The sequence below is a fragment of the Parasteatoda tepidariorum genome, chromosome 8 (genome assembly GCF_043381705.1).
Source record: "Parasteatoda tepidariorum isolate YZ-2023 chromosome 8, CAS_Ptep_4.0, whole genome shotgun sequence".
Classification (NCBI taxonomy): Eukaryota; Metazoa; Arthropoda; class Arachnida; order Araneae; family Theridiidae; genus Parasteatoda; species Parasteatoda tepidariorum.
The window spans coordinates 23,802,436-23,809,884 of NC_092211.1; the positions used below are offsets into that span (position 1 = coordinate 23,802,436).

General features: G+C 29.9%; 1 long non-coding RNA gene across 1 annotated transcript; it reads right to left on the reverse strand.

Annotated features, from left to right (window-relative positions):
- Nucleotides 1–303: 303 nt before the first annotated feature.
- On the reverse strand, nucleotides 304–3,602 carry LOC122271262 (uncharacterized). Its single transcript, XR_011637400.1, has 4 exons — nucleotides 3,436–3,602; nucleotides 2,415–2,478; nucleotides 2,202–2,298; nucleotides 304–440 (listed from the first exon to the last, which is right to left on the reverse strand). It is a non-coding gene; the product is annotated as an uncharacterized lncRNA (long non-coding RNA).
- Between the last annotated feature and the right edge of the window lie 3,847 nt (nucleotides 3,603–7,449).

Sequence of the window (7,449 nt, forward strand, 5' to 3'; positions counted from 1 at the left end):
TTTGATTATAAATAAGCTCTTACGATGTCAGATTTAAATATTTGGATCATCTCATAGATACCTATCAATCTGAATTCACACGAATCGCACAGAGAGAGAGCGATAGGGAGGCGAGAGGCATACAGGAGACGAATTCCAATACTTTTGCACCAGCATGCGCAGAGGCAATGTATCGACCATCAACAAAATGTATCGACCGCAAAAGGTAAAAAAGCAGTTTATTTTAATTGTATCTTGTTTATAAATTGTTGTTAATTTAACTTGTAGTTAGTTTACTTTTTAAATAAATTAACTGAAATATGTGCGATTATATTTGCAATCCAAAATCATTATAGATAAACATTACATTAGTTATAAAAAGTATTATTGAAATACTTACAAACTTTAGGGTTCGGGAATTATAACTATCTTCCTGTTTATCTTCAGATATCATTTTGTTGCTGAAAAACAATAAAAAAAAACCTAATAATTCTAAGGCATATAAAACAATTTAAAACATAGTCAATTACTTTGAACCATAACCAGTTATTAACACTAAAAACTTTTATTTTGCGTTAAATATTAATTAAAAATAATAATTCTTACATTTTTTTTTGCTTTTTTGAAATGCATTGACATCGAGGAATAGGGATTTAACGCGACATTAGAAATTTTCTTAACTATTACAGGTGATACATAACTTAAAAAAGGTATAACATCATTATGAACATTTAAAGTTTCTTTCACTCTAAACTGCATTTCAAAAATCGGTTTTGGGAATAACTTACACAAAACTTGCTTCGTTTGCTAATACCTTTATTGGGTATTCCGTAATGACTGCCATTATTGTACATTTCCAGAATCTTTATCATGAATGAAGTGACAAAAAGATTATGGGCCGCTCTCAAAATGGGAGCCTAACCTAGGACTAAACTTTAAACTCTGACAACAATTGCGTTTAAAATTAATTCGGGGCCGTTGTAGCTCAGTGATTAAAGAATCGGGCACCGGTCCGGAGGAGCCAGGGTTCTATCATCGAATCATAAGTCTACCCAGTACATGTGATATACGTGTTCGTAAAATCTGTGGAATCGAAATTCCCGCACCGAAGTATCAGCACCGGTATTATTTACCGTAATAGATTTTACTGTATTTTTTTAACCGTAATTTGATCCGGAAATTTTGACAGTGCACTTCAACACTTACATTTGATTAAATCATTTCCAACTACATTATTAGCAATTTGATAATTTACAGTTAACGTAAGGGTCTACCTTCAATCAATCACTACGTCATCCGTCGCTCGATATCACATTGACGCTCGATTACTGGATTACATAGGTCAAGACAGTTAAGACACTGATGGTTTAGTTAACTTTTTTAAAACTTATTCTTAACTCAAATGACTAAATTTGGATCACTATGTTTCATAACCGGTGTTAAACAGCCGACTCATGTGTGAGTTCATGACTAGCAATGCCTTGTAATTTAAACCCTACTCAGAAAACAAAGGATTTCCTTGATCAAGTATTGGAACAAACTAGCATTCGTGGTGGACTTTTTGATGCAATTAACTTAAATTAGTGTTACACTAATTAGTTTAAGTTCGCACTGTGTTTGATACGAGCCGAGAGCAGAATAAGTATCGACCAGTCATTACTGGGACACGAACTTGGTTCACCTCATTCGGAGGGAAGTTCTCCATCCTCTGAGCCATCGTGTCTTTCGATCACTAGATTGAAATAAACGGTTCTACGTAACTTCAAACCCCTAAAGTTAGCTGAAAACAGTAAGATTATGACATAAATATTTGGGATTCCCATTAGAATGAGGACATAGTGGCACTTGTCACGAAGTCAAAAACAAAACGAGTTAACAAAAAGTGGCTGCATAGTTTCGAACACAAACATATTGTACATAATTTATTTTATATTTTACATTCACAAATTTTAATACACATGATAAAAAATAAGTAAAAATGCGACATTATTTTAATAGGGTTACAAAAATAAATGAAATGAAAATTATTTGTTTTTCGCTCTTTTAAACATTCAAAAACTAAAAAAAAAATGTTATTAAAAATATACTGACTGGAGAGTTATGTACTGCTATATTTGTGATTATATCTTAAAATTATCTTACCATTAAAAAATTTTTCCTTCTAAAGACATCTGACAATTTATAAGAAGACAAATAAAGAATTTTTTTCAAATTTTTCTTACTTTATATTTTTTTGCTTTGCTGGGGAAATTTCTTCTACACGATAGGCATACATTTCATTTGACTCTTGGGAAAGATTTTTATCGTTCTCAGCGTGTGCTAAAAGGATAAAATAAGAAGGAAAATAAATACCGATGAGAAATAAATACATTTGAAATTTTCCTTTGAAAGATAAATTATCAACGTTTACTGTATATTGATTAGTGCTTTCTTACCATTTATTTGATAAAGGAACGCAACATAAATCAACAAAATTAAGTAATCCAACATACTTTAATCCTAAAAAGTAAAATAGATATCATAAATTGATCAATTCATTGAAATTCTACATTAAAAGTTGAATGTGCATAGCTCTAAAGTATTTATATTTTCTTATATTATGTCTTTATTTAATGGTATTCTATAAACACTGTTCTTGTCATCCATTTTTTTAGAATCAATGTAGATTGCGAGTAATATAAAAGGGGGTTATCCCGATCAAATATTTAATATTGAAATAGCAGAAGTTTAATGTGGATATAAAAAGAGTTCTTACTAAAAAATAAAGTTTAAACAATTAAAATTTTAACTACTTTCAATAACTAAAGCAGAATGTGCACATTTTTTTAAAGAATATTTGATCACTTTCAGATGTACTTTTATTTTCCTGCTCTTATTTGCTATTTAATGCTTCATTAGATGGTGTTCTACAACCACTATCCTTATAATGCATTCTTATGAACAACTTAGATTATGGGTTTAAGGAGTGGGTAACCCGATAAAAAATGAGGAGAAAAAAGGATCAAGTTAATAAATAGACTTTAAATAATTAAAATTCTAATTTAAAGCTAAATGCGTGAATGCTAAATGCGAAATGACATTTTTAAGAAAAAAAATTATTTTTGTGATCAAAATATATTTAAAAATTAAAGTCACTAATTCTCCTGGAAAAAATTTTGTGCTTAAAAATAATTCTTAATAGCAAATAAGCAACTCTATTGACAAATTTTCGAACCTCCATTTTAAAATAACATTTTAAAAATTCAAGAAATTTCATTTCCACACACACTATTAGTTTTGTACCCATTTTTCCGCTAATAAAGATGCTCGTGAAATTCTTAATTTTAAAAAGAAACAGGTTGTAATCAGACCCCAAATAGTTAAGAAAACTGAACATTCTGTTGTTAAAAATATTTTTTTTAAAGAAAAACTCATTTCCTTTATTTATTAAGATAAATAAAACTAATTTTTACTTACCGAATGTTCTTTAACTTGAACTCCAAGTTTATATTCTGTCTAAAACTGAACTGAATCGTGTAATGAAATATTCTTCCATTTATGCATGGAGAGTTTTTGAAAAACGTATAATATTAAAACTGGATTGACCATTTAATATCAGCGAAACGGATTGAAACAAAGGTTAATGTTATAGCCTTGTGATAAAAAGTGTTAAACGTCAGGGATCTTTTTGATTGAGCATTGTTTAAAATAAACGGATACTTTTTTCTCCTTTTCTAACTCGACCATTTATTTGTTGTTTTTATCACAAAAAGAGGTGCAATTCCTTTTAAAACATTTCCTTCCATTGACGATAGTTTTGTTTATTTTAAGTGGACTTGGAATAAAATTTATTTATGTTAAACAGCAAAATTTATATGTCGGGATGCATCCAATATTTCGGTGGCGCGAACACTTTTGAATCTGGTCATAGCTTTAAATACTTAGGATCAAAAATTGTCTAAATAATATCTCACATGAAATAATAATAATAAAAAAACATAATAATATGTGTTAATAAATCCTTTTATGGGCTAAGAAATATTTTTAAGTCGCAGCTAATTTGTGGAAAAGCTTAATTTTTGTTATCTAAAATTCTTCTTAGACCTATGTTAGTCTATGTCTCTGAGGCATGGACATTGACTAAATCTGATGAGTCCTATTTTGGTATTTTTGAGCAGTTTTAAAATTTAAAGATCTAGTTTAGGAATAAAAGAAAATGACTGTTGGAGAAGACAATGCAATGCAGAAATTTATAGATGCTTTAAGAACTTTGATGTCACAAAATTTATTAAGTTTAATAGACTAAACTGGGTTACACACGATTTCAAAATGCATTATTTAAACCATGGGTCGTCAAACTTTTTTCATCATCGACCCCTATATAATTTTTCGAAATCGTCATCGACCCCCATAAAAGTAATTTTCCGTTAATTAAGATAAAACTCTATTAGATACTGTGTTTGTACATTTATTTTATGATTTAATGAAGTAATAGTATATTGTGTAACAATAGTTTTATGAAAAATATATTAATGTTGAAATTTAAATACCTTAATATTTATTAAGTAATAAGTAATTATAAATAAGAGGAAATAATAAGTAAATTATTTATTGCTTCTTAACCAATGAGATGAGTGTGCCTGGTGTTTTTTTTGCAAGGTTCGCTATATTGGGTTCAAAATTGGTCAATTTTAATTTTAAATCCCCTCGTAACTCCATATTTAATTTATTTCTGTACTTAGTTTAGATTGAATTTACGTGACTGAAACCGGCTTCAACCATATAGGAACTTGGAAAAGCTAGCATCAAAAGGATGAGCTATTTCATAAAGTTCTACATATTTTTGCATTATATTTATATTTGTTCAAAATTTACTTATTGTTAAATTTTTAAAAATCGTCCTTGCTTCAAGATCCGATAATAATTCAGCAAACTCATCTTGCAGATTGATGTCCACGTTTTTGATGATGAGTTTATTAATTTATGTTCTATAAAGAAACTGATATTAAGTCAATTACAAAAAAAAAATCACAAATTTTACATACTCAATTAGATATTTGGGATTTACGTATTAAGAACTGTTTTTTCTTCGACCCCCAATCTACCCTTCCGATTCGGATCAACCCCCTGGCTCAGATCGACCCCCACTTTTGTTAAATGGATCCCTGGGGGTCTATATAGACCACTTTGGCGACCTCTGATTTAAACCCTGCAAAAAATGCTCGATTTGGCGATTCCGCGAAGACTAAGTAAGGGATGACGACCCTGATTACGATGGATGCAGTTGAAAGAGAATTTGGGCTGACCCTGGTCTATCTTGCTACTGATGATGAAAATATAGCAAAGTTGAACATTCAGAATTGTATGTAATACAGAAAATTTTTATTTTTGTCTTTAGTTACAGCACTTGATATCAGATCATTCACTATAGCGATAATACGCACAGGCACCGCAAAAAAGGGGCACAAACAGTACAATAAACAATCTAACATGAAACAACAAATAATTAATAACTAACGAGGAACAGCAATGGGAAAATTTAAAGCATCAAGACATAGCAATAATTGCAAGTAATTTTAACAGAAACACCTGTGGCTATTCTCTGGCCAGTTAGTAGTTGTCATGGAAACTTCCGGTGACATCAGCTAGACATGCTGTAAGATATTTAAGGACCATTATTTAATCAGTTTTGCTCAAGATAAAATTTGGAAAAGGGAGCATCCCAAATCTGTTCAAAAGACTGGCACAACAATCATGTCCGGTCTCAAATCTAAAGACAGAAACTGCGTGCCGTCTCAGTAAGTTTGGTATCTGCAATATTGAAAATCGAGTGGTAAAATATGAGATTAAGCCACTTCGGTCATTGTCTAGGAATTATATGCAATGCTAACTATAACAAAGATAAGCCAGGAAAGGATAAAGAATGATTTGTTCATACTTCTAATTACTTTTTAATTGAATGATTAGTTTGATTACTTGAAAGAAATTTCTTTGTGCATTTGCGTTAAACATAGATTCCTATTTAATTTTGTTTCCTTTAATAAGGAATAATAAGCTTGCATTATTAATAAAAACTAAATTAACCGGAATGACATTTCGGCAATGATGTGGGATTCATTTCCCAGTATACACAAGTTTAAAAAACTTTCTCCGTATACAAAAGTTTAAAAAGGTTAAATATTACAGGGGGTCGCATACAGCTCATAAGTGAGAAACGTCTCTAGCCTCGTACGGTGACATTCCCATGCAATTATAATCCTGATGATGCGCTCTAACTTTCGTAGAAGTTTGTCGCAACATTTAAATGATTCCCTGTTATATGTAACGCTTTCATTCGTCAAAAATAGCCTAATGTCATTTAAAAAAAAAAAAAAAAAAAATGCTGCTTTGGGATCAAAACTAGTTTTAGATTTTAAGTCACCACACCCGAATAAGGTAAAATTAAGTATTTGTATAAATGTAACGAAAATTTTATTCCCCATTGTTATTATCAAATAAGTAAATTAAAATTTGTGATTCAAAGAATGAGTTGGAAATTTTTTTTGTCCATAAAAATGGATTTATTGAATGTAAAAATATTCTTCGTTTATCAGCTCAGAAATATTTTTTTTAAAGAAAAGGAAATATAAAAGAGAGAAAGAAAGAATGCGAAGCAAAACTCAATGCACACTTTTTTCTTCTTAACAGGAGCCTAACTATACTAGAATATTGTGTCAAAAAAGTTCATTTTCCATTGTATACAACACTAAAATATAAAATAATTATGATAAATAAAATAATTCTCTCATGCTTTGCCTAAAAAACGCCAGGCATGATAGATATTAATAATTAGTTCCGATCATATATGTATTCATTTTTCTCCAGTAGTTGGGATATTAATTATTTATTTTTTTTTGCTTGGAGGCGGCTACAAATTTTACACAATTTAGATTAGAAAATATGCCAGCGTAGAAAATACGGGGCAATGACTTTTACATTTGAAAAATATCAGCATAAATTATACCGGACTATGGCAACTTTATTAAAAAACATTACCGATGGGATAACGACATATTTTATACCTTTCCTAATCTCCAATAATCCACTTATAACAAGGAATATCTTGAAATTGAAGGACAAGCGCTGCGCGCTTATTATTTAGCAATCTTGCTTATTGGACACTTTGTGCTGGTGCCTGGCCCAGAAATAAAATAAATTTGGATATTTGTTCGAAAAAAAATTGGACATTGTCTATTTTTAATTATTTATATCACACCGATAATCTTTTTCAATTCCAACCATTTTAGATGTATAAATAAAACTAGTTTTTTTTTTTTTTTAACTTTAGCAGCCATATTTTCTTTACCATCAGAAATGCAATGAATAGTTAAAATAGTTGCAAATGAACATTCATTAATGCGCTTAGAATCATAATTAATCATCAACAATGGAGTGAAAAACCTTTTTATTAAATTTCCTACAAATCAGATGAAACGTACAGGAAATATACAT